The 25,800-nt window shown below is 43.4% G+C and overlaps 1 pseudogene; it reads left to right on the plus strand.

Moving 5' to 3' along the window:
- Positions 1-4,824: 4,824 nt before the first annotated feature.
- Positions 4,825-5,357, plus strand: LOC106695049 (annotated as a pseudogene).
- The last annotated feature ends 20,443 nt before the right edge of the window (positions 5,358-25,800 follow it).

Consider the following 25,800-nt stretch of genomic DNA (forward strand, 5'->3'; position numbering starts at 1 on the left):
TCCATCGATCCGGGCGAGAGTCTCTCAACGGTAGTTCATCCTACAGGTGGATACCAAGCAGATAGAGGCCCGGACATGTTAAATTTCTGGGGAGCTATTCAGTTGCCATCCCCCCCGGGATCTCCCCCCGCCCACATCGTCGCGATTCTCTTAATCTCAAGCTTCCCTTTCTCCCCCTTTAGAACAGCGGTTCTCAACCTGTGGGTCGCGATCCCTTTGGGGGTCGAACGACCCTTTCACAGGGGTTGCCTAAGACCATCGGAAAACACATATATAATTGCATATTGTTTTTGTGATTAATCACTATGCTTTAATTATGTTCAATTTGTAACAATGAAAATATGTCCTGCATATCAGATATTTACATTACGACTCATAACAGTAGCAAAATTACAGTTATGAAGTAGCAACGAAAATAATTTTATGGTTGGGGGTCACCACAACATGAGGAACTGTATTAAAGGGTCGCGGCATTAGGAAGGTTGAGAACCACTGCTTTACAACGTCAGTTTCATAAGGACAGGTCTTTGTCCGTTTTATTTGTGGTTAAAGCTCCACAGCCCAGGGCCGGGGACAAAGGCACCGTGAACAATGGCACTTAAGCTTCAGGATGCCCCTTCCCAGGCCCGGTACCTAATTCTGTATTCACAGGTTTGTGTTCTTCCCCTCAAAGAGGTCCTCCCAGTTGTTATGAACTTCAGGCCCCACACAACCTGGATCTGCCCCTATGTGGAACACACGAGGTGCTCGACCAGTAACTATTGAATAAATGAGCCAACGGATACCACAGAACCACTGTTCATTGGGATGCTCACTGGGAAACACCGTCGCAGAGATAGGAGCCTCCCAACAGGAGGACCTAATAGTTAATGTTCATGGTAGACGGAGCGGGCATAAGAGAGGAACAAAATCTCACCCGGGAAAGGAAATTGACTGCAAAATATTGGAGCTGGAAATAAAGTCTACTTGATATGTGATTGACGATTAGGGCTTACCGGTCTCTGTTCTCACCAGTTAGGATTTATTGGATAAAATCTTAGGGAATTTCATTAGGAGGGTTTAGAGGGCAAAGGAAAATCTCAGTGCGATGTTTCGTCGTCGCACTTAGCCACGGAGGCTCCTGAGAAGCAAGGTGCTGGAGCTCCTGCATGCAGACCCTCGGCTCCCCGGCCAGCCAGCGCTCTGCCCGCCGGGAATGTGGTCCGTCTTAGACGTGGCCAGTTGGATCCAGTGTGGGAGGGTGAACAGAGCTCCATAAAGCCCAGGGGCTGTCAGTTCTGACCCCTTCCCACCAGTTTCCTCCCTTCACTTCTAAATGCAGGTTTGACCCTTAGGTAATGAGGTAGGTTTTTAATCGTCCCAGCAGACCTCACACGTCCGATGAGCGCTGTCTTCTAAAGATGGTACTTTGGGGAGCAGCACACGGGCTTCATACAGCTGTTACTAATAAAAACGTGGCCCTCTTTTGGAATTGTCTTTTGTGTCAATTATGAGGCACACGAGAGAAATCCATCCCTTTGGCCATATGTTGTTTTTGACCAAAAACGGGCTTACCCAACTTATCCTGCAAAATGGCCCAGCATATTCAGCTGGCTTGATTTTAGAATCACTTTAGGATTTTATTCAGACTCAAATCCACTGTCAAAAGACAGAAATTTTCCAGTATTGCTGTCGTTCCAGAATATAAGCCATGTGATCTGAAAGCACCTCCCCAGGAGGAGACCAAAACCATTTTGCGCAGGGACCACATCTCCAGAGAGCATGGAGGCGTCTGGGAGGGCTGCCTCCAATGGCATAGTCTTTGCTGTCATTTGTCAAATTCTATTGGAGTTTTGAAAGCTCTGATTCTGCATCCTGGCTACTCATTATTGTCACCTGGGAAGCTTTAAAAACACCGCAGGTTCAGACCTCTCCCTAGAAGTTTATATTCAACTGGTTTAGGGTGGGGCTTAGGCACTGATTCTCTATATGTGTCTGTGTGAGTGTATGTGTTTTATTTGAGTGAGCAGCCAGGATTAACCTTTACGTTAAAGAACCAATGTTATTAACTGTAGTCACAGTTGTTCCTGTTTAATTTTTCTGTTCAGATTACAATCTGTTGTGACTAGGCACCACTGAAGGTTAATCTAACCCAGATAGGGGGAAAGTTTTGGGGCTGAATTCAGTAGCAAAACTGGCACTGACTGCCACCACCACTAGGGGGCAAGCTCTAACATCCTGTAAATAAAAGCCTAATATTCAAATTGTCTCCTTGGTGGTTGTTCAGCTGGGAGACCAACCGCTCACTATGATGTGCGCTGACCACCGGGGGGTGACACAGAACATGGCGGGTGTTGGCAACCCGGCCCCTGGGCGGGGGGCTGCAATCTCTTTCCGGCTACCTGGGGGCAGGGGTGACATGGACGGAGGTGCAGTTAGATTGCGGGGGTGTCTGCTGAGCTTGCTTTCACTCTCCCTTCTACCCTCCCCTGGGATGCCAGGGCTCGTGTGCCAGGAAGCCCCCGCGCTCAGGTACTGGGCACCCGCAAGGAGCCCACCCTGCACCTGTGTGCGGCATCTTCCAGGTTAGCCAGGCTGCAGCTGCCACTCAGGCTCCCCATGGGTTCATGCAGGAGCCAGTCTGTGAGGCTGGCTGGGAGAGAGTGTGCTGCCCCCCCCAGCTTCTGTGCAGAGCTGCTGGGTGGCCCAGAGGCCCACGCTGTGCCCTGGCCTGCGGCATTCAGCTGCACTCACTGCATCTCTGCCTGGGGACTCAGGTGCTGTGACTCAGGCAGAAGGGGGTGCATGGGGGCCCAGGTATTGCCCAGGGCCCAGAGATCAGCTGGGACCTGCCCTTCTATGACAGATGCTCATGCTTTGATCACTGGCCAAGCCTAGGGACTGCACCCATGCACGAATTTCATGCACTGGGCCTCTAGTTTATTAATAAGAGTGCAAAGACAGTAGCTTTCTTTTTTAAAAATATTTTTATTGATTTCAGAGAGAGAGAGAAACCTCAATGATGAGAGAGAATCATTGATTGGCTGCCTCCTGCACACCCTCCACTAGGGATCGAGCCCGCAACCCAGGCATGTGCCCTTGACCAGAATCGAACCTGGGACCCTTCAGTCCGCAGGTTCCACCGAGCCAAACCAGCTAGGGCAACAATAGTAGCTTTCAAAAAACAAACAAACAAAACAAATCCAGGAAGTAAAAGAAAAGATGGTCAAAGATTTTGTTTGTGATCAGATTACCCACTCCCTGGTGCCTCGTGCTAAATTTCTTCAAAGGTACCAGTCACGAGCTGCCAGTGCTAACTATAGAAGAGGGAGTGATAAAGAAAAGTTGCTGATATATTTTGAGCACTGTGATGTGCATTGCATCCATGATCTCATTTAATCCGGCATAACCTTATGTAACAGAATTATTACCTCCTTTTTATACATGAGGAAATCTTTTATAGATGTCTGAGGCCCAGAGAGGTGAAGTCACTTACACAGCATTGCAAGGCCAGTAAGTATTAACAGCCGATCAAAGTTTCAGGTCTATAAGTCTACCTGATTCCTAAGTCCATGATCTTTCTTTATGCACACAATCTTTCTGGAGAAGGATGGTGTTTGGGGTTGTAAATTTTTGTTTTGTTTTTGTCATCACAGGCCAGATAGATTAAAGTGACAAGCTATGTGTATCTCAACTGCAGAGGTACCATTTTCTATAGATGAGGAGAGTCAAATTCTTTGTCCCAATACCAGCTGTGAGGTTTAGGGGAAAGAGTTATGGGTTATAAATCTATGTGGAAATGGTCCATTTACTGAACTATGTCCCCTAAGAGAATAAAAGCTTTGTGAGGTTAGGGTTCCATCTATCTCAAATCATAGATATGCAAAAATACGTGTCGAATACCCCAGTTGAAGGATGAATGCATGCATGCACACATGAAAGTCTTGGGATCTAAATGACATTCTTGGGTCTGAAACATCAGCCATTACAATTGGGTCTAAGTCCTGTCTCCTCTCAGGACCATAGCTTCCTTATTAGTAACTTGAAGTGATGATTCTAGATGACATGTACGATTCCCTCCAGATCCAACACTTCTAGGACTTGACTTTTATTCCCTCATTGGATGGATGGGTGAATGTGAGGAGGGACTCTGGGGTTTAGTTCTGGTCAGCGACCTACAGGCAGAGAAAAGGGTGGGAGAGACCCTCAGAACCTGATGTGACTATTAACAAGCCAAAGGAGGAGAAACCCCACTCTACCGCTCATGGTGAGAAGAGCTGTATATGGGAACAGGAAGCGACAAGAGAGGACCTGGGGAAGCATACTCACAACTTTAAATGAATCTTTGCTGCTTCATCTCTTCAAGTAAAAAAAGAGGTGGTGGGGCTGGAGGGTGAATTATTTATATGAATGAAATATAATTTCAGCAAAGTGTGCAACACATGCTATGTCTTCATCATGCTCAGAGAGTCTGTATAAACACACACAGATCGCCAGTGGATACTTTTGAGAAATTAATTTTAGTGCTTATGGACTTTCTGATTTGTCTCCAGACACACCAAAAATAACCTCGCTCCTCGTTCTGTTAATGAGCATAATTACAAAAGCACGTGGAGCATGGCTCTGCATCATCAGGAAAGGAATGTCCCAGGGAAATCCCCCAAACCCAAGAAGAATATAATGGAGGGGAGGGATTGGTCCTGTTTTCACTCATGGGGGAGGAGCTTTATAATTTAAAATCAGCTTCTTGAATTCAGCCCTTGTTTCTGCCACACTGGCTCAACTTTCATTCATTCAGAATGTGGTATGTCCTTCCTTTCGGCCGGAACCGCCATCTTCCAGTAATTTGCCAGAGTGACTAACACAAAGGGAGAGAGGAGAGGCACCCGCTATATGTTCTCTAGGCCTTTGAGAAAACATGGAGTTGTTCCTTTGGCCACATACATGCGAATCTACAAGAAAGGTGATATTGTGGACATCAAGGGAATGGGCACTGTTCAAAAAGGAATGCCCCACAAATGTCACCATGGCAAAACTGGAAGAGTCTACAATGTCACCCAGCATGCAGTGGGCATTATTGTGAACAAGCAAGTTAAGGGCAAGATTCTTGCCAGGAGAATTAATGTATGTATTGAGCATATTAAGCACTCTAAGAGCCGAGATAGCTTCTTGAAACGTGTGAAGGAAAATGATCAGAAAAAGAAGGAAGCCAAAGAGAAAGGTACCTGGGTTCAACTGAAGCGTCAGCCTGCTCCACCCAGAGAAGCACACTTTATGAGAACCAATGGAAAGGAGCCTGAGCTGCTGGGACCCATTCCTTATGAACTCATGGCATGATAAGTGGGAAAAAATAGAAAAGACTTCTGTGCTGATAAAAATGTTTCTCTTAATTGAGTAGAAGTGTGGCATCCCTTCCCCCCAAAGAATAATTAAAGAAAACTTTGTGTCACCCTAAAAAAAATGTGGTAATGCTCGGTAATGACCTAAAGTTACTTCCTGACTCTGTAACTGAGCATGGTCTAGGCCAGTGATGGCGAACCTTTTGAGCTCGGCTTGTCAGCATTTTGAAAAACCCTAACTTAACTCTGGTGTCGTGTCACATATAGAAATTTTTTGATATTTGCAACCATAGTAAAACAAAGACTTATATTTTTGATATTTCTTTTATATATTTAAATGCCATTTAACAAAGAAAAATCAACCAAAAAAATGAGTTCGCGTGTCACCTCTGACATGCGTGTCATAGGTTCGCCATCACTGGTCTAGGCACTCTACATCTATTAAGTAAAGTTTCACAACAGCTTTATGAGGTGGGTACTATTTTCACCCCTGTTTTATGGATATGGAAACGAGAGAGGTCAAGTAACTTACCCTGATCTCCAATGGTTGTGCTCCTCTTCTAGCATTATTGGCCATCTGGTACTCAATCACCTGCTATTGTATATAGTTCTCTAATTGTTTCATATGTCAAGTTTTAAGTAAATTGGCAGGTCCTAGAAGGCAAGGGCCATGTATGATAATCTCTGGACATCTAGAACAGGACTGGGCACACAGAAGCATTTTAGAGGGCATAGAGATGGTTATCCAACAAAGGAAAACTTGTTAGCAAATGCACTATTGCCTTGGGTTTAGCTCTCTGACATATTATCAGGAGCTGATTAGAGTTGGGGAGGCAGACTCACCTCAGACAAGCTCAGAGCAGAGTCGACATCAGCTTGTTATTTTAGAGGGGGGAACTGGCTTCTGATCACTGAAGTGCATGCTTCCTGCCTACCCCCTTCCTGGTACCTGTATGCCTGGGAGGCCAGAATCATTTTGAGAGGGTTGGTTGGTGAGCTTGGTGTGGAGAAGTGGACCCTTTGAGGAATAGTCAGTCTTGTCCACCATGTGGCTTTATGAGTTACCTCTGCCCCACAACAGAGCCTACCTGTCCAGGGAACAGAGAGTTCCCATTCTCTGGACTTAGTGCCTCTCCAACTTGATCACCAATGAATAAACAGGGTCAACTTCCCACTCTGCAGACTTGCCTTTCTATGTTCCAGGCTTTCTCCTAACAGGATACAATATAATTGATTTTGTGTCTGCTTTTTAAATTACAATCACATTCAGTTCTGCTTCCCCAAGTGTCTTAGCTCAGCAAAATACCATAGACTGGGTGACAAACAATAGAAATTTATTTCTCATAGTTCTGGAGGCTGGTGAGTCCAAGATCAAGGTGTCAGTTTAGTTCCTGGTGAGAACCTTTTTCTTGCTTGCAGACGGTCGTCTTGCAGAGAGAGAGAGAGAGAGAGAGAGAGAGAGAGAGAGAGAGAGAGAAAGAGAAGAGAGAGAACACTCTGGGGTCTCTCTCTCTTCTTATCAAGTCAACCTCAGGACTTCATCTAGCCCTAATTACCTCCAAAGGACCCACCTCCTAATATCATTACATTGGGGAGTTAGGGCTTCAATACATGAATTGTGGAATGGGGGAAGGCACAAACATTCATTCCATAGCACTAAAAATATACTCAACCTCATCAGTTGGTGCTCTATCTATCAAGAGGTAATTTGAAATTCCTAGTATTCTTAGTCTCCTACTTACGCTGAAGGCATGGCTTATGTGTGCTATATTAATGCTCTCCTGTGGATCTCCGTGGCTTTCAGAGGATGCAAGGGAAGATCCTGGGTTAGGGGCTGCCATTATCAATTGGGGTTTGAGATTCCCAAAACTTCTCAATCTCTTGGCTTTCTCCTATAGATAGGGAATCACATTCAGTATGTGGGATTTAAAATAAAAAAAAAATGGGTTTAACTCTTGCCGAGAAACATGATTTTTAGTTCTTGAGGACACCCCATTGTTGTCCTTTCCAGAATCAGGGATTCTCATACGACCTGTACATTGAATAATTGAATATTTGTGGTGTTGATCACTGGACCCTGTCCTATATCTCCCAGCCTTACTGCCAGGGACTGACTTGTTGATTTTTATTGCCACCTGTTTCCAGCCCACCTGAAATGGATCATTTGAAAATTCACCCGGCCCTGAGCCATAATCCAATGCAGTTAAAAGGTACTTTCTCTCCCGCCGAGAAATTAACACCTTCTCCTTTGTCCCAACTTTCTGGGATCCTTTCCAATATGTCCTGGCTGGGAGTTAATTAAATCCGTGTTGACACATACTCAATTTCAAACGGCTTTCCACACACGGAAACCTGTGGAGATGTTCCCTTTGGGGTCCAAAACCGCCGTTCCATCCCTTTACCCCAGTTTTCAGGGCAAGTTTTCCACTCGCCAGGAAGGATGGAATTCAAAATGGGAAATTTATGGGATTCCCCATGCTAAGAAAATTACGGTCTCCCACTTTCCTGTTAAGCTTTCTAAATTTCAAGACCTGTCTTCTGCATGAAACTTCATTGTGTTTGTTAAAACAACGGACTCTGTGATTACAGGCAGCTTCCAGAGGGAGGACAGAAGCAACTAACAAGTAAGGTTAGAATCCTTAACTCCACAGCAGCTCTTTCACGAACACGGTGCTCAAAACCAGAGTCAGAAGATGTGAATGTAGGTCAGGAAATTTCTCATTCCGATTGGATAGTGCATATGCGCAGCCCGGAGCATTTTTTCCCTCCCTCAATCAGGAGTTAGGGAGATTTGGGTGGGTTACAGGAAAAGTCATTAGCAGCAACATCGAGAGTCCTTGGCTCACCCCAAGAGGCACATGTCAGCTTCGTCTTACACTATGTGCTTATTTTAGTGTCCAGAGTGCTGCTCATGAACATCTGGGGAGAGCATTCCTCCACGCTGAGCTGTGGCCTCGGTGCTGAAATTCCCGCGTATTTTGGTCCTCGCTTAGTTGGGTCTGTCCATGCTGCTGCGTGACTGTGGGGCCAAAGTTGCAAACAGCCAGCTGCGGGCTGTATTTGAGCTGCAGGTGTGTCTTATTTAGCATGCACAGTATTCGCTCATGTACTTATTTTTTAATGAGCCAACTATAAAATATTAGAATGTTTCATACAAAAATCAGGATTTTGTGGTTTTCTTGAAAAGTCGGTGCTTTGGCAACACTGGCATCCCCGCGTGGTGACCCTGGGCCATCGCTGAAGGGTGCTGCCCCCTTCGGATGGGACATGGATCTCCAGCTTGCCAGTCCCCAGACAGCTAGCTCCATTCATGTACATTTCCTGCTCCATATTACAAGAATTTGCCACTTCACCACCAAGAAACATCCTACACAAAACAGCCTAATACTCTTCCACAGCATAAGACAAACGCTGCCAGCTTCTGCAGGAGGGGAAAAGACACACGTTACTCTCAGCTTTTTATGTGCAAGTCCAGAACGAGTGTGTCAGAACAGTTGGCCTTGAGAAAATGAGTCATGAGGCATGGGGTAGGTTTTTTTGGTGAGGTCATGGGGGAGGAAGGTCGAGGTCTGGAGTGAGGGTAGCAAAGACAAGAGGTGGCTCTGAGACCCAGGGAAGGTGGTACAGGAAGAGGCTGACACCTTTACAAAGAGGACTCTGAAAAAGTACTGGGATGTCTGGGATGCTGCCAAGGGAGATGTGGTGGCCACGAGACGTATGTGATGATATGAACCAGTCCCGTCTCCTCAGGAGACTGGGCTTCCTCAAGTACAGACCGTGGGAAGGGGTCCTGTTTCGTTCATCTCTGTGTTATAGAGATGTCCGTACCAGGGGCTCAGTCAATGGCCTTGAAGTGGGACTGAAAGGTGTACCTGTGTGCGTGTGCATGTGTGTGTGTGTGCATGTGTGTGCATGTGTATGCACATGGGTGTGTACATGCCTGAGTGTGGGACCGGGCAGGATGGGGCAGTGGACATTAACAGGAAGACGGAGAGAGGAGAAAAGGCATCTTGGGGTTATATAATACACGCCAAGAAATACAGAGCTTTGTCTTCGGATGACAATGGTTCATTTAGAAATATTTCCCCTCTCTTCGCAAGGACGAGGCGTGCTGATGGTTAGTGGATTGCATTCTTGCCCCCAAGGCCCAGGAAGCCACAGTGACAGCTCTGAGTAATGAAGGCTGGGGGGAGCAGCCGCATTTAGTGAATCATTGGATGCTCACCAACCCTCCTCTGACATCCATTTTCCTTAAATCGGACTGTTTCTAACTAGAATATGCTCAGCACATCACATGGCACCGGTGGAGAAGTGAAAGGAATGTGACACTGTGGTGAAGGACGTTGGAGCTGATTCAGACTTGGGATCAGGTCGTCCCTCCCTCCCGCTGCCTTCGCTGCGGGACCTTGGGCAGGCCGCTTCATCTCTCTGAGCTTCGGCTTCTTTTGCTGCAAGCGGGGATAGTCATAAGCCTCTCAGAGTTTATGAGAAGAGTGAACAGTGCCTGGAATGGGTGTGTGCTCAGTCCACGCTCTCTGTCATTGTATCAAAGTTCAAAGCGAAATGGACTTTCCAATGTAGGACTTCCTTCTAAGACGGTTTCTTAACATTGTACAGTGGGGCCTTGACTTACGAGTGTCCCGACTAACGAGTTTTTCGAGATACGAGCCGTCTCTCGGCCGATTTTTTGCTTTGAGTTGCGAGTTAAAATTCGGATTGTGAGCCAGCTTCAGATACCCCACCACTAGTTGGCACAGCGAACGTCACAACATCAGCCCAGCATCACGTGTCTCACTCGTTCACTTTTGATTTGACGTACGAGCAATTTGAGTTACGAGCTCCGTCACAGAATGAATTAAACTCGTAAGTCAAAACCCCACTGTATTCCGCACAGAGGACAATCGGCAGAAGTGTTTGCAGATGACGTGCAGTACTCGGCTCCCCAGTACTGCAGTTACTGTCCACGTGTTGGGGTGTGGACATGGCGTGGTGACCCACGGGGATACAGAGCAGACCTCTGTGTGCGCGCTGTGACCCTCTTTATTTTGCGGCAAGGAGCTGGCTCTGGTCCCCGCTGTGTCACACCAACTCTCAGATCACTTACCCTTGTTAACAAATGCCATCTGCCTCAGCCCCCTTCGCAGAAAGCCTCCCCGAATCCCATCAGGGTGTCCCAGGGTGTTCCTGACCACACTGCTCAAACCTAACCAGGCCGGCTGCCCACATCACAGCAGGAGGGGCTGGCGCAAAACCTCACACCAATTTTCCCCTCCTCCTCCTCTGGAAACCTGCAACTTCTCCCCAGTGTAGACAGATACCCACTTTAGACCTGAACTAGAGAAAATTCCTTATACCCCAACACGTGAAATTGAAGACTCTTTAATGCTTCTCTCATCTCCTCCCTCTCCCTCCCCTTCCCATTTGTAGAAAGGGAAGATGAAATGCAGCATTAGCCCTTGTTCCTACAGCCCGGCTCCTCCGCGAGCCCGTCAGGCTGGATACTGTAGCTAAACATAAATGAACGGTTATTAATGATGGTCATAATGTTTTCTAGCAGTTAGCTGGCTGTGATTCTAGGATTTTTTTTTCCCCACTGTGTTTTGAAGGGTTAGGTTATTTAAACTTACCATCAAATAGAATCAAATCAAAGTGAGCTAATTTTTCTTAAACACTAATCATTTTAAGGCTATTGAACTAAATATAGAGGCAGTTCATTAAATCATTAAAACAGCCTGCAATAATGCTCACAAAGTCATTACGGAGCTATTCCCTAGCCAGAGAGGTAGTGTTGCCTTAAGCACAGTTTAATCAAATTAGATGGTGGGCTATGTCATGGGGTTTCTTCTATTGATATTCATTAAAAATACATGATTTATCACTAATCTCTGTGAGGTAGATCCCACTCTTCCAAATGAATTTTGTAAATGTCAAGGGGAAGAAAACAGAACGGCGTATTGTTATAATAATTTAAGAGTAGTGTGATCACATTTACATTTTATATACTATGCAGTTTAGGAACAGATAATGGCTTGAGCAGGGCTAAACTTTTTTCCTTAGTTAAAGTTAGAACAGAAAGGCTGAACCCTAAGGATTAACCATTATGGTTTATCCCAGAATGGGCCCCAACCTTTGAATTATCTTTTAGTAGAAAGGTAGCTTGTTCCATTGTTCAGCTAATACTTTTCTCAGACTCTTTGGTGGGGGAATCGCTACATAAACTTATACTGTCCTGATGGGTCAGAATAAAATTTGTTTTCAGATTCTGTCAGGAATGGGGAGTTGGGAGAGGCGGGTTGATTACAGGGCTTGAGAGCCCTCGTTCTGTGCTCATACTTCCTCCTCCGTTGCTCTTTGGCCTCCAGGTCTTGCCCTCGCACCCCTAGCGAAATGTGCCCTGCGCCTGCCTTCTCAGTGGACTGTACAGGGCTGATAACAGTTTAGCAGTATCACCCCACCCAATGGTATTTGCATTTTAACCGGGATCAAAGCTGAAACTAAAGGGATTAAGTCCTAATAGTAGAATTGTAAGCATCAACCAGTGGGTGAAAGAGGATTGCCTGCTGCCAGAGGGACCCTCCCTCCGGCCTTGATAGGAGAGGAGGGGTGTCCACAGTGGCCACGGTCAGACCAGAGGTGGGTGGAGGGAGATTTGGTAGCAGATAGACACCCAATAGTGCTTTTTCCTTTTCCATGTTGTGTGTTTGTTTTTTTTGTTTTTTGTTTTTTTACTGGAAATGAGCTTGTTCTGCTTCAAGAACTCCCTTCCTAAGCAGGTATTTTTCTAGGGGGTACAAGTTGAAATACTGATATTTTGATTTGTCCTCTAAACATCCCCCCCCCCAAAGAAACTAGGGACTAATGTTTGAAACTCAGATTTACAGTTTGGTTTAAAAGTCTCAATCTTGCCTTTAAAATACCCCTGAAGGGAGAAAGACACTTACAGAAGGAGCGGTACCTTTTCGATAGAAAAATGCGCCTGTTCTTACTTAGCAAGACACATGAGATGTCTCCCTACACTCAAGACGCTTATCAAAAGCTTTTCAGAATATGACTTACAGCCGGAATGGTCAGAGCCCGCAGACAGCGGCACTCGATTTGTACAAGATAGAGGCTTTTAGCATCTTGGCCATTTAACCTAATCTGAAAGAGAAACACAGCTTAAATGAAATCCTACTTATTTTACTCTGCTATATTGCAGAATAATGGCCTGCCCACCCTTTCCTGCACAGGAGATCTCTAACTTGACTCTTGGCTCGGTGGGAAACTCTCAGAACCACTTCCAAAGCCAAACTCAAGATACAATAGGTTCTGGCCATTAGCCACGGAACCTCCTGCCCGTGAAATAATGGAGATGAGAGCGGGACGGTACTGAATTATTGGCAGGAACTGACTTAACTTCTCAAAATAATAAACGAGGGTCCTAGCAAAGCCTCCTCTTAAGTAGCCTCACGTCTAATTCACCTGGGATATTGTTTCCAAATTCATTTCATCTTCGGTAATTTGATGAAAGGAAGTGCTATACTGGTGGTTTCTCTCATGCAAGGCTGCACGCACCTAAAGGCAGGGCGCATTCATTTTGATGATGAATACCTGCAAGTTTCGTGGCTTAATGGGAAAATGCTAGTTCTGTTTGAAATGATACTGCCTTCTCCCCCCTCCTCATTCATCAGGTAAACACCTTGATTACTTGCCCTCCAAGTTTGTGCTCGGTGGAACTTACGTTATCCGCCGACACGCTGGAAACATTATTCCTGCACATTTGTGGCTGGAGAAGCCTGGCAGTCACACGGTGACTGATTTCAGGTGGGCAGTGCTGGGTGTGCATTGTTCAACTCGCAGCTCCTTTCAGAGGTGGGGAGAGTGAATGGAATGGATGGAATGAAATAGAATATTTTTTCCTTCTCTTCCCCAGACACTCTTAAAATGTCACACAAAAAACATGGGAACAGCTTTGCTTCCACTCAGTTAAAGGATATTACCCTTATTTTCATAGGTTTATTAAAATTCTGTTATAAACGAGAGGACTAAAATTAGAGGTCATGAAATTTAGATGGTTGGACAGGAGGGACTAGGGCAACGGACTCAGCCCAGTTTTCCCAGATCGGTCCCGGGTTTAGCATTGAAAGTCCTGCATCCCGGGAAACTGGCGTGAATGGTGACCCTAAGACCTCTCCTGCCTTTGCCCTCCTTAAACCCCATGCAAGTTACCTCGGTGAACTGAGCGTCACTGAATTTTCAGACCAAGAGCATCTTTTAAAGCATCCACTCTTACCCTCAATAAGTTGAAACATTTAAACAAATAGCTAACCTATTAACAAAATGATTTTTTACATTGATAATCCCCTTAATAATTAAAGAGTATTTTCAGAGTTGTTGTCCCATATAATCCTCAAAATTATAGCAGTAGTCCCATTTTAGAGAGAAGAAAACTGAGGCTGAAAACAGTAGTTTCCTGTCTTCACTCTCCTCTCATCCTGCCCTCGGGGCAATGGAGAGCGGCCTTGCCCACCTTTCTTAGATTCGAAGAGTCATCATTTAGCAAGTATCCACAGAGTATGTACTCCACACCCAGGACATGGTGAGGTGGACAGTTTTCAAGCCTGCCCTGTTGAACTCTCAAGCCTTCCCCAGGTCCAATTCAGAAAGTATTGTCTCCTTAAAATCCTGCTCTAAGAAAATCAAACTTTCTCCATGTTAAGCTTCAGCATTTTGGGGTCACCCAATAATGAAAAAAGAATAAAGTCCTTCTGATTTTAACTGATGCCACGGTCATTTGAGAGCTCATATACAGTGGAGTAAGTTTCCTTGGCGCAGTGCTTGGGGTGTGCACACGTGTATGGGTGTAAGTGTATGTGTCTCTTCATAACGACCCACGTTTTCACTGCTCTATGTCAGTGCACCAGAGGAGTGGTTATGGTCAATTATATCACTGTTGAAACGAAGTCTGTCTCTTTATTGATACAATATAGACTCTTTCAATATATAATGGTGCCATTAACCTTCATGTGGTCACCAGGCAGCCCCTCCCCACCATGTCTCCACGAGTGTTGAGTTCCCCGGGATGTAATTAACCTTAGACATGTATCTGCCTCTTTTTTCCACACACTTCACGTCTCATCTCAGGCCCTGACCTCACACTCACCATGAGCCTTCGAGCTGCAGTTTCCTGTTAAGTTTGGTATGTGCCAAGGTCCTGCCGGGAGAAGAGACACACACATGTGATTAGCAAGAGCGTCCTGCACAGGGCTATGTACAGGTGGCAGCTTAATAAGTACTCGTGGGTGACAGAATTGAGTTGTCAGGCCCTCTGTTCTCCTGGCTATTAATCCTTTTCTGTCGTGGTTTAAAAGACAGGATGAGACAGCCAGGAAAAGAAAAAACCAAATCTCTTAAAGCCTGACCAGAATAGAAAAGAGCGTTTCAAAAAGATGAGTGAGGTTAGAGTCATTTGCATAAAATGGATGACCACTGGACCCCAAAACTCTAGGCATGATCTCAGAGAGCTAGTTTTTCAATTGAAAGACCGTGTGGGGTTTCCTTCCAAAATGTACCTATTCTTCTTTTTTTTTTCTTACATGTAATAATCAGCTTTCATGGCCAATAGCACATGTCCCTCCAGGACAGCAAGTCTGTCTTTTTAGAGCTTATTCTCAATGCTAAACACAGTGCCTAGCACCTTGGAGGTGCTCAGTGTCTTATGATGTTTATTCATATTTATTGAATGAATGGATATCATAAGCCTGGCAAATAAAAAAAGGGAGTAACGGTAATATCTATTGCTTAACTACCTTGGCAATCCTAGACTTACTAGTAGGTGTAGTCTCAGTGACAGACTAGTAGGTACGATAGTAGGTAATAGAAGCTGCATCTGTGTGAAGCATGCTTAACGAAACCTTGACTGTTGGACGGTCGCATTGCCCATTGTTCACACTTCTTTATCTGCTCTAATGAGGCCTTGACATTTCTTCTTCCATTGAACAAATAGTACTAAGAGTCTGGCTAGCAGCATATGGATCATGTTTAGCATTTGACCTATGTTACAAATACTTAACAATGCAAACGACATGGTATATGTTCCCAGAACATTGAGGAATACGGGAAGACAGGCCGGCGAGTAACCCTAGGACCAGGCTTGAGGAGGCAGGTGAGAAATGCTTAGCCAGGTGAATGCCAGCTTCCTGGAATGAGCATAAATCCAAGCTCTCCGCATCTGTCTATCAAAAACAAGGACTGTTTTTGCTCAATTGGAGCTGTCTTTATAACCCCCTGAGCTCTTTTGACTTCTAGATCAGACTCAGTGTATCCCAGAAGAGCCCTGACTAGAGGCACCTGCACTTGTACTGTTGGGAAGGGCATGAGAGAGTCCCCAGGACAGCGGCTTTCCAGCATCAAGTAGAGAGATGTTTCATTTCCGTCCCTGGCCTGAGTCCTCTTATTTATTTATTTATTTATTAAATAAAAATTATTTTTATTGATTTCAGAGAGGAAGGAAGAGGGAGAGAGAGATAGAAACATCAATGTTGAGAGAGAATCATCATTGCATGCCCCGCAACCTGGGCATGTGCCCTGACCTCAAACCATGACCTCCTGGTTCATAGGCTGGCGCTCAACCACTGAGCCCCACCAGCCAGGCTGGCCTGAATCCTTTTAAAACAAACCTCCCATGGTTTGTTTTCCTTAGATGGAAGCGTAAGCCATAGTGAGGTGGCAGTATGATGTTGAATATTCTAGAGAAAGAGTAGTTGCATGAAAACAGATGGACAGAGGAATTAAATTGAGCTTAAATATTAGAGGGAAGGATAACCCCATCCAGAGGGTCCAACTTCTGTAAAATTAAAGAGACAGAAAATACGGTTGACTCAAAACAGACGAGAGCAACTTGGAGCTGTCTTCAACTACAATGTGTGTAAATGGCGTTCTGAATTACATCTTTTTGTTTTTTTTTTTAATCACCAACATTCCCATGCAGGTTACAGAGGCCACCAGGTTTGAGACTGGGCAAGGCCTGCCTACAAACAAAGTGTTACTTCTGTTTTCCAACTAACGAATGAGATAGAAATGTCAGGGGATGTGAAGATAAATTCCTTTACCCAAAGGCACATCAGCAAAAGAGAATCATGGGACCCTTAAGAGGGCCTCAGATTGTGGCCCCTTTAAGCCTTCCTTTTCTGAAGAGAAACCAAGGTACCGTGATGGAACTAAACTGAAATATTTCTGGAAAATCTCAAAAGTTTCTCTTATTTCTTCAAGTATAAATGCAAGAGAACAGAGAGCTGGCATGTTCCAAGGTCAGGTCTTTGAAGGCTGGACAATGTTTCCTGATTGTCACAAGTGAAAAGTAGGCAAAGCAGTGCATTTTCATGTCAGTTTGGAGAGACGTTTTTTGTATGAGGTGTGCTTTTGCCTACTCATAGAATGAAGAACTTTTTAACATCTTTTGAAAATCTGAAGTATGTATTTTTACTCAGTGAAAGCTCATGCCTGATGAGAACAAATTTCTTTATACCCTTAATTCAAAAGGTTGGAAACAATTTCTCAAGGTGATGAACTTACAAAGCAAACAGATACAGTTTTTGTAATCATTAAACATCTTCTTAGTTCATAAGGTCTTTTTTTCTCCTGACCCTCAAAACTGAATAAGAACCAATGCAGTGAGGACCATGATTCGTGGAACTGTGACACTAAAGCAAATGCATACACTATACTGTAGCTTTTCCATATTAATTTTTTTTCTTTTTAAGTTAAACTTATTGGGGTGGCAATTGGTCGACATGATCATATAGGTTTCAGGTATGTGTTTCTATGTTACAAGAGCTGTATATTACACCGTGTGCCCACCACCCAAAGTCAAATCTTCTCCTGTCACCATATATTAGGATCTTTTAGTTTTCTAAATACATTTCCTTGAAGGTAGGAGCAAAATGTATCATCCAGTGAAATAGACACTTGCATGCTTCACAAGATTGGTCATTGAGAATAATTAAAACAATAATTTATAAAAGTCAACACAAAAGACTATTTTTTATCAATGTGTCTAAAATATAAATTTTGTTTTTCTATATAGGATGAAATAAGTGTCAGAACAGTAAGAACAGTATAATCCCACTTTTGTAAATTGAAACAACTGCATTTGTGTTTAAAATGCGGGAAGGTATCTACACCAAAAAAGGTGTTGATAACAGTTGTCTGGTACATGGGATCGTGAATGCCTTCTGATTTCTTCTTTACTTGTCCTCTCTTTCTCTAAGAAACATAAATTGTTCTTTTCATAAAAAGAAGTAAGGGATATTAAAAAGAAAAATAGTACTCACATCAAACAAAATAATACGCATAAATAATACTCATAAAAATAACATATCATGGATTTGCTATGTATGCATTTTATTAACTTACCTCCTGAAGTGTTTTGGGTATTACCCAGCCATTCCCTCTGCCTCAGTTTCCTGTTCTAGCTGACTCCAATGCTCAAATGCTTCCCTGGGAGATGAGGAGGAAGGTTCCCAGAAATGGGAAGCAGAGACTGGTCTGGGACATGGGACATGGGACAGCAGAGTCTACTTTGTGTCTTCCTTTTGGTTGATACAACATGATTAAGGAACTATATCCTGTCTCCTTCTCAAAGCTTAACTTATCCCTGTTCCCTTTTTCTTTCCTTCTTCTCTTTCTTCCTCTTTCCCTCCCTTCCTTAATTTTTCTCCTCATAAATTTGAAGCTTTTTTAGGATAGGGGCCTTCTTCACTATCATGGTTCTTGGTATAAGGTGCTCCATAAGTGTTTGTTGAGTAAAGGCCTAAAGATGCTAAGTGACTTATTCAAGGTCACACAGTAGGTTAACAGCAAGGTCAAGACTCCATATTTAGGCTAAATCTGGAAGCCCACACTGGCTGCAGAAACATACTCTGCCAAGTCAAAATGAATGTTGGTGTCTCAACCAGGAGGGCTATGTTAAGAAACTAATAAGGACTGTCTCAACCAGGAGGGCTATGTTAAGAAACTAATAAGGACTTGGGTGATATGTAACACATGTCGTCAGGCTAGGGACAGAGACAAAGCTTGTGAAGGCAGGAATTAAGCTGATATACTTTGGTATATATTTGCTAAAGCTCTCTTTATTGTTACAGTTGTTCCTGTATGAAATAACTACTTTGAACCATTGTTTTCGGTTCTCATAGTTAAGAAGGTATATAGCTCTGTAAAAAGGTGCAGCCACAACAAACATCATGTTTTTGCAGAGACCATTCATGATAAATTAATTCAGCAAAGGAAAAAATAAATCTATCTACATCGAAATCACAATGGCCCTGTTTCTATCAAAGGCCCCCAAGAGACAAAGCACCAAGTGTGAAAGCAACAAAGGTACAGATGAGCGATTTCTCCCCACTGAACCGGCTACCCCATGAGGCAGCTCGTGCAACCTTCAGACCCAGGAGGTTAGAAAGAAAATCACTTTGTTGGGTAAAAGTATTCTGAGTAACTGCCATTTTTGGAAATGGAAGAATTTCATTTTTCCATCAGACAACTGGAGAAGAACCTGTTTTCAGTGAAGACACTGGAGTTAATCGTCCCAGGATAATGGCTACCTTTGACCAAAGACACAGCCCCAGGAGTTGTGGCTTCATTCCCTTCAAGTGTTGATCAAGTCTCAATCTTCGGGATGGTTGCGACACATTCTATTTCTGTAACTCCCTTTGAGAAAAGCATCCTATAATTTTTATCCACTTCCCGTAGTTGTTGCTGATGGTGATTCGTATCTCCACTAGAGCCATGCTGGGTAGAATTGACCCTTTGCAAGCATTGTTCATGACACGATGAATAGGAAAATAGAGGGGTGGGAAAAGAGAAAGCAAGTAAGAAAAGGGGTAGGTAAGAGACAGCACTGGGATGAGGGAGCCGCGAGGAATCAGGCTCTCTCAACAGTCTGATCCTCATGTGCCTTTGCACCCACATCCAACTTGTTTTATTAAAGACATGTTGTTTTGAAAGCCTCTAAGTAGGTCTATTGCTGGGTTTAGAAGCATGAAAGCACCCCAGGCATGTCAGTAATTTGACTTCCCTTCGAATCAATATTTTAAAAAGAAATTGCTTACCTGGAATTTAAGAGGACGTGAAAGGCACTGATTTTTCTAGAAATAAAAATTGTAGTCATAGGCTAGTTTTCTTACTGATTCACTTCTACTGGCTGAAGTAGGATCAGTGTTCTGAAAGGAATCCAACATAACGTTTTCTACCTTTCTGTTCTTGTCCTTTTTTCTGTTCCTTTTGTAGCGATTTTCTGAAACTGCCCATGTTCTGGAGGAGTAGTAGAGTGTTTAAAATTTAGATAAAACATATCACTTGTCCCTGATAGCAGTACTGTACTACTAAGTGCTATTGTTTACTTTGGCATTTCTCTGGCTGCCCCCATCAGCTGGCTGACCTCCGTGTGTCTCTGTTGGTGTGTAGCTCGTCGGGGAGCAGTGCAGAAATACTCAATATCAGGAGGGCAGCATTGATCAGGAATGGCATTTTCCCAAAACTTCTTATTTTGAAATAATTGTAGACTCATAAGAATTTATAAAAGCTTCCTGTGTACCCAGCTTTTTCCAAAGGTGACATGTTATACATTAGTAGCTGTAAGTAGAATATCAAAACCAGGAAACTGACTTTGGTATATTTTTGTTAACTAGACACAGACTTTTAGTTCTCACCATTTTTTCAAAATCTACACTTATTTGCATGTGTGTGTGTGTGTGGGGGGGAGGCTCTAAGCAATTTTATTCCATGTATAGATTTGTGTAACCACCACTGCAATCAAGATACTGTATTCGTTTGCTAGGGCTGCCTTAACAAAGTGCCACAAACTGTGTGGCTTAAACAACAGGAATTTATAGGTTCATGGTTTTGGAGGCTGGAAGTCCAAGATCAAAGTGTCAGCAGGTGCCCTGGCCAGTGTTTCTCAGTGGTTAGAGTGTCGGCTCGAGCACCAAAGGGTCTCAGGTTGATTTCCGGTCAAGGGCACATACCTGGGTTGCAGGTTCCATCCCTGGCCCTGGTTGGGGTGCTTGCGGGAGGCAACCAATCAATTTTTCTCTCACATTGATGTTTCTCTCTCTCTTTCTCTTCCCCTCCCTCCCTCCCTTCCTCCCTCTCTCTCTCTAAAAAATCAATGAAAAATGTCCTCAGGTGAGGATTAACAACAACACCAACAGAGTGTCAGCTGGCCTGGTCCCGTTTGAGGGCTGGGAGGGAGAGTCTGCTCCATGGCTCTCTCCCAGCTTCTGGTGGGTTGCAGCCATCTATGGTGTTCCTTGGCTTGTAGACACATCACCCAATTTCTGCTTTCATTTCCACATGACATTCTCCCTTTGTGCATATCCATGTCCTGATGTCCCCATTTTATAAGAACAGCAATCATATTGGATTAAAATTTACCCTAATAGATTTACTCTAATGACCTCATTTTAACTTGGTTACCTCTTTAACGACCCTAACTCCAATTAAGTTAGGACTCATATAAATGAGGGGGGGGTGATACATAACGAGGACTAATTTATATTCTCTCAAGATATGGCGAGTCTTGAGTAAAATCTGAGTTAGCTGACATCCTATGTACAGATTATTCTGTGATGTTGAAGTGCCCTGTACACATTGGTATCCTAGACTGCTTCCTGGAAGGCCTGGTCCAAATATCTCTATGAAGAAATTCTCTGGGATCTAAGAAAATTCCAACACCTGAATAAGTGAAAAGAATACAGAGAAATTGATGTGCTTATTTGAGAGCTTAATAGTAAACGGAAACTTCTCACTAACCAGCACCATCCATCATCTCCTGCCTGGATTACCTCACAGCCTCCTACCTGGTCTCCCTACCTCCAGTCTCGCCTCCTTCAAATACTCACAGTTTCTGGAAAGATGAAATCTGATCATGGCGTCCCACCTTAGACGACTGGTTCTCCAGTCACTTCAACATGCCTGCTCTCGCCTCAGAGTCACTACGCAGGATGTTGCTTCTGTTGGACTGTTCCTTTAAATCTCCTCTGCACACCTGGTTGACTTGCCCCACCCATGTCAGCTTAGACCTCACTTCCTCCAGAGGGCTTCCCACTACTTCCCAAGGCAGGGTGGGTAGCCCCTGCAACTGTTCCCAAGTGCCTTGTGGTTCTGCTCAGACCATAATTACCCATTCATCTTTCTGAGTCTTTCACAGCAATGCAAGCTCCCTGTATGCTTGCCTGGCACACATAGGTCCTCAATATATATTGGCTGCATACATTTGTGATAACTTTTCTAGCACTGATTTGGGCCTGTTGCTCTGGAACTTGATGGAGAACACTAGGTTGGAGATTTAAATGGAAATCTGAGAACTAACTGCATGCAGGAGACAGTTGGAACATTGAATTACATTTAATGTTTATTGAATCTGAATGTATATCTTATTAAAATAAGTATGTAGGTATATTATTAGTGTATATATTAGTAGTCTATAAAATATACGGTGGGGCAACCTAGGTTTACAGTTGTGAGTATGCGAAATATAGAGTTTATTCTTGTATTATTATTTATTAATTATTGTATTGTTTTCCATACAAACAACTGTATATACTACAAATAAGTATAAGTATTAAAGTAAGAATATACGTACTTACTAAAAATCTGAATATATACTTTACTATATTCAGACTTTTAAAGCAATTGCAAGGAAGTTTCAAGTTTTTCTGTTTTCAAACTTTCTATATTTGTGTTTTGAGTCCAGAGTCTATTAAAAACTATTTGGGTGGCTCTGGATGGTTCCATTTTTCACTTGAACTGCACAGACTTGCTCAGTGCTGGGACTGAGGAGTTCGTTCTAGTGTGTGCACGCCCTGCGATTCCCCTGCCTGCTGTTCTGTCCATCTCTCCTGAGGAACCTCTGGCTTTGGAGGGACGTGGGTACTTCCCAAGTTGAATACTATCTGAATTCTTTGGATAACATGATCACGAAACAGTTGAGATTCTGCTTTCCAGTTATTTTAAACCTAACTCATGGGTGAGCGACTGAAACACCATCAGGGACCAGAAAACTTGGGACATGACAACGACTGAGTTTAATTCTTTAGAAGACTATCTTCTTCAGTGCCTTGCCCTAGAAGTATGATGATGACTTTATTAACCCTCACTGTGTGAACTTAGTCTCCATGGCTGGTTTAGGCCTCATGACAACCCAAAGAGATAGATATTATTTTGCCCATTTTATAGATGCAGCTACTGAGGTTCAGAAGTTATGTCGTTGCCCCAGGTCACTCAGCTTGTAAATAGTGAAGCCAGGATTCAAGTGTCAGGCTGGTCAGACTCAGTGCCCAGGCTTAGAAGCCCTACACAGAGCCACTTTGAAGTGCCCCGAAGCAAAGCCAGGCTGCCTGGTGTCTGAAGGCGGCGTGGATAAAAACCATAAAATGGCAAACACAGGGCAGATACACTGTGCTCCTAATTCACAATGGGCTTCTAGTGCCAGCACTGCTTTTCATCTTCACAAGAGGCCCGGGTGTGCAAGGACAGGGCTAGTATCCCCATTTTAGAGATGAAGGGACTGAGACACAGGCAGGTTAAGCGACTTGCCCACTGACGCACAGCGAGGCAGCGGCACAGCTGATATTGGAACCCAGGGCTCCTGGCTTTTAGTTAAAAAGCTTTTTTCCATTACAGCACAACCTCGTGGCCTTCAGCTTTCAGACTGCAGTTGAACAGCGGCATACAAATTAACCGGGGTTACTGTATTATCTCCTAAAACAACGGCTTCCTATTAAACAAAAGGAGAGGGAGAGAACAACAAAAATTCACCAATGGAACATGTGCAAAACACATTTCCACAAGGTCATTCTTACCCAGAGCTGTTTTAAAAAAATTATTATTCTCCATTTGGGCTTTTGGTCCATGATCCCATGGCATGTGCTGTTAAATGGTAATTTAAAATTTTAAACAAGCAATGTTTCAGAACTGATTTCTGGTGAATGGGCCTGATTTGGGAAGATGGTGGGTTTGGAAAATGTATGTTAAGGGGAACCGAGAAATTGGTTGACCAGCAGAGTTAGGGAATTTAAAGATGCCGACTTGGATAAGAACAACCCAAAGAGTTCTATCAGCGGTTGGGCTTGGAGGGGCTATGTGACAGCAGGATCAGCACTACATGTTAGTAACACGTCTCCCACAGCACACGCATGCAGTATGAATTGCAATGGGGACAACAGCATTTGGTTATAAAGTACTACATGTAACACGCACACTTAGCACACTTGTTGGGGTTTGTGTTGGTTTTACCTAAAGAATATTTTTGTTTGTGGGAAGTATGATGTCTTTAAAACACCTACAGATAGATGTGTCAGGTGGTAATTCAGCAGCTATTTATTGATTGGGGCCCTATTTTGTTTGAGACAAAGTGCCAGGTCTTAAATTAAGGTTTTGGATGTTATGTGAGTCTGAGCATCAGGGATGCAGGAGCAGCCCAGACGCTGCCTTTGCCCATCTCTTGCCCTCTGCTCTTTGGGGGGCCCAAGTTTTCGCTTCATCCATAAAGGTGCTTGGGGGATTTCCAGTTTCTGAGCTCCCAGCAATCCAAGAAGCAGATGTCGGAGGGGGGAAGCCCCGCCTACCTTTCAGCTTTGTTCCCAGGCCAAATAAAACCAGAAAAGTCTTTCTATTTTGAGAAAGCAATTTATTCTGGACTCAGGTTTTCTCCCACACTTGGGCAGGTGAGATAATCTTAATGCAGTTTTATCAGCCTTAACTCTTGAATTCTTGGCTGCAAAACTGTAAAAAAACAACACACACACACACACACACACACACAAACACCCCAACAACTCAAAGAAGCGTGCCCCCACCCCCATTTCTATACCAAAGAGCATTAGGCTCCTCTCGGAAACCTTTATCTCTTCAGGGGCAGTGCTGGTCTCATATTTTGTCACAGAATGGTGAGAAAATCAGCTATAAGAAGAGAAAGTACTGCCACGGCAGAAACTTAAAACTAACTCACTGATAACAACGAAGCAATAAGCATATGTTCTCTCCCCTGCTCTTTCTTTAGCAAATATGTTGAGAAGAAAACATGTCTTACATAAAACAACCATTCGCATCTCCATACACGAAGACTCGACAATGTAGACAGCCTTGACTTCACAGTATATGATTCGGAATCGCTTTTGTTTTCAGTTTTCTCTTAAGTTCTTATGAAATGCTTCTCAAGATGGATTAAAATACAAAGCAAGAAAAATTAAGGTGCACCTGAGAAAGTGAAACACAAACCAGGGTTCATATCCGACCAGAAATACATGGTTTTTTGCGTGTGGTGGAAGTTTTATGGATGCTCTGAAGGTCACGCAGATGTTAAGGGAAGTCTGCAGTTACAATGTCACGTCTGTGCTTATGTGCTATATGATAAATCACATTTATCTCTCCAAACATTTCAGCCACTTGTTATCATTTTTCAATTATTTTTATTCTGTTCTAGGGGGCTTTCTCAGGGATAATTTGTCTCTTAAATCTCCTGTTTTTTATTTGCCCCAAGTGAGAGCAGCAGGAAGTACACGGCAGATCTTGGAAATGAAGAAGTTGGCCGTTCCCCACAAAACTCTGAGTAACTCTTAACCTCTCTCCCCCCAAGAGATTTTTTTTAAAGCTGATGAGAGAATAGCCAAAAACTGAATGAATCAAAGAATAGTAATGAGTTCTAAAACTAGGGAACTTTCCAAAAGAAAATAGTTTATAATTGGGGAAGAATCAAGCCCCTCAAAATCCCAAATTCAATAAAGCCAAAACACATATTTAAAACTTTTATTTATGATATTCTGTAGGTTCACAAGATTTAATTTATATTTTTTTAATTTAAACAAAAGTCTTCCCTTTCCCCTATGATTTGTGATGTAAATATTATCACACTTAATATGTAGTAGATTAGCCAACTCTATTGAAAGTGGTAAAGTAAGGATACAAATAGGACCTTAGCCGGGCTGTTGTAAGGATTAAAACTTGTAAGATGCTTATCACAGGGTAGCATAAAGTGTTCAATATTTGCTTATTATTGTTGTTGTTATTACTTCTAAAAATATCTTCATATTTATTTCCCACATAATTGGGATCAAGTTATACTCTTGCCACTTATTATTTTTTTTTACCATAATACCTTTCAGCTTTCTATGTTAATAGCTATAAATCTATATATTTTTTTAAAAAGTAAGAACAAAAATGAGTATGAACTATACTGGATATTTGTTGAACTCAACCAGTCTTGAAAACGAATGCCACAAATTCAGCAGGTCATTCTCCTCTTGATTCCTATCACATGACTCAGTATTGCTAAAGAGAGCAAAATCAATAACATTCGGGTTCTGTGAGCTGACTTGGTAATCAGCCCCCATGCAAAAAGAGGGCAGTTGGTCTGTAGGAGCATCCGAATGGCTCATATACATTGGGGCAGGCTCAAGTGTCCCCTGGAAGTCTAGTGATATCCTAGGGTGACAAGATGGTGAGA

This window comes from Myotis lucifugus, unplaced genomic scaffold (assembly GCF_000147115.1).
Source record: "Myotis lucifugus unplaced genomic scaffold, Myoluc2.0 scaffold_6, whole genome shotgun sequence".
NCBI lineage: Eukaryota > Metazoa > Chordata > Mammalia > Chiroptera > Vespertilionidae > Myotis > Myotis lucifugus.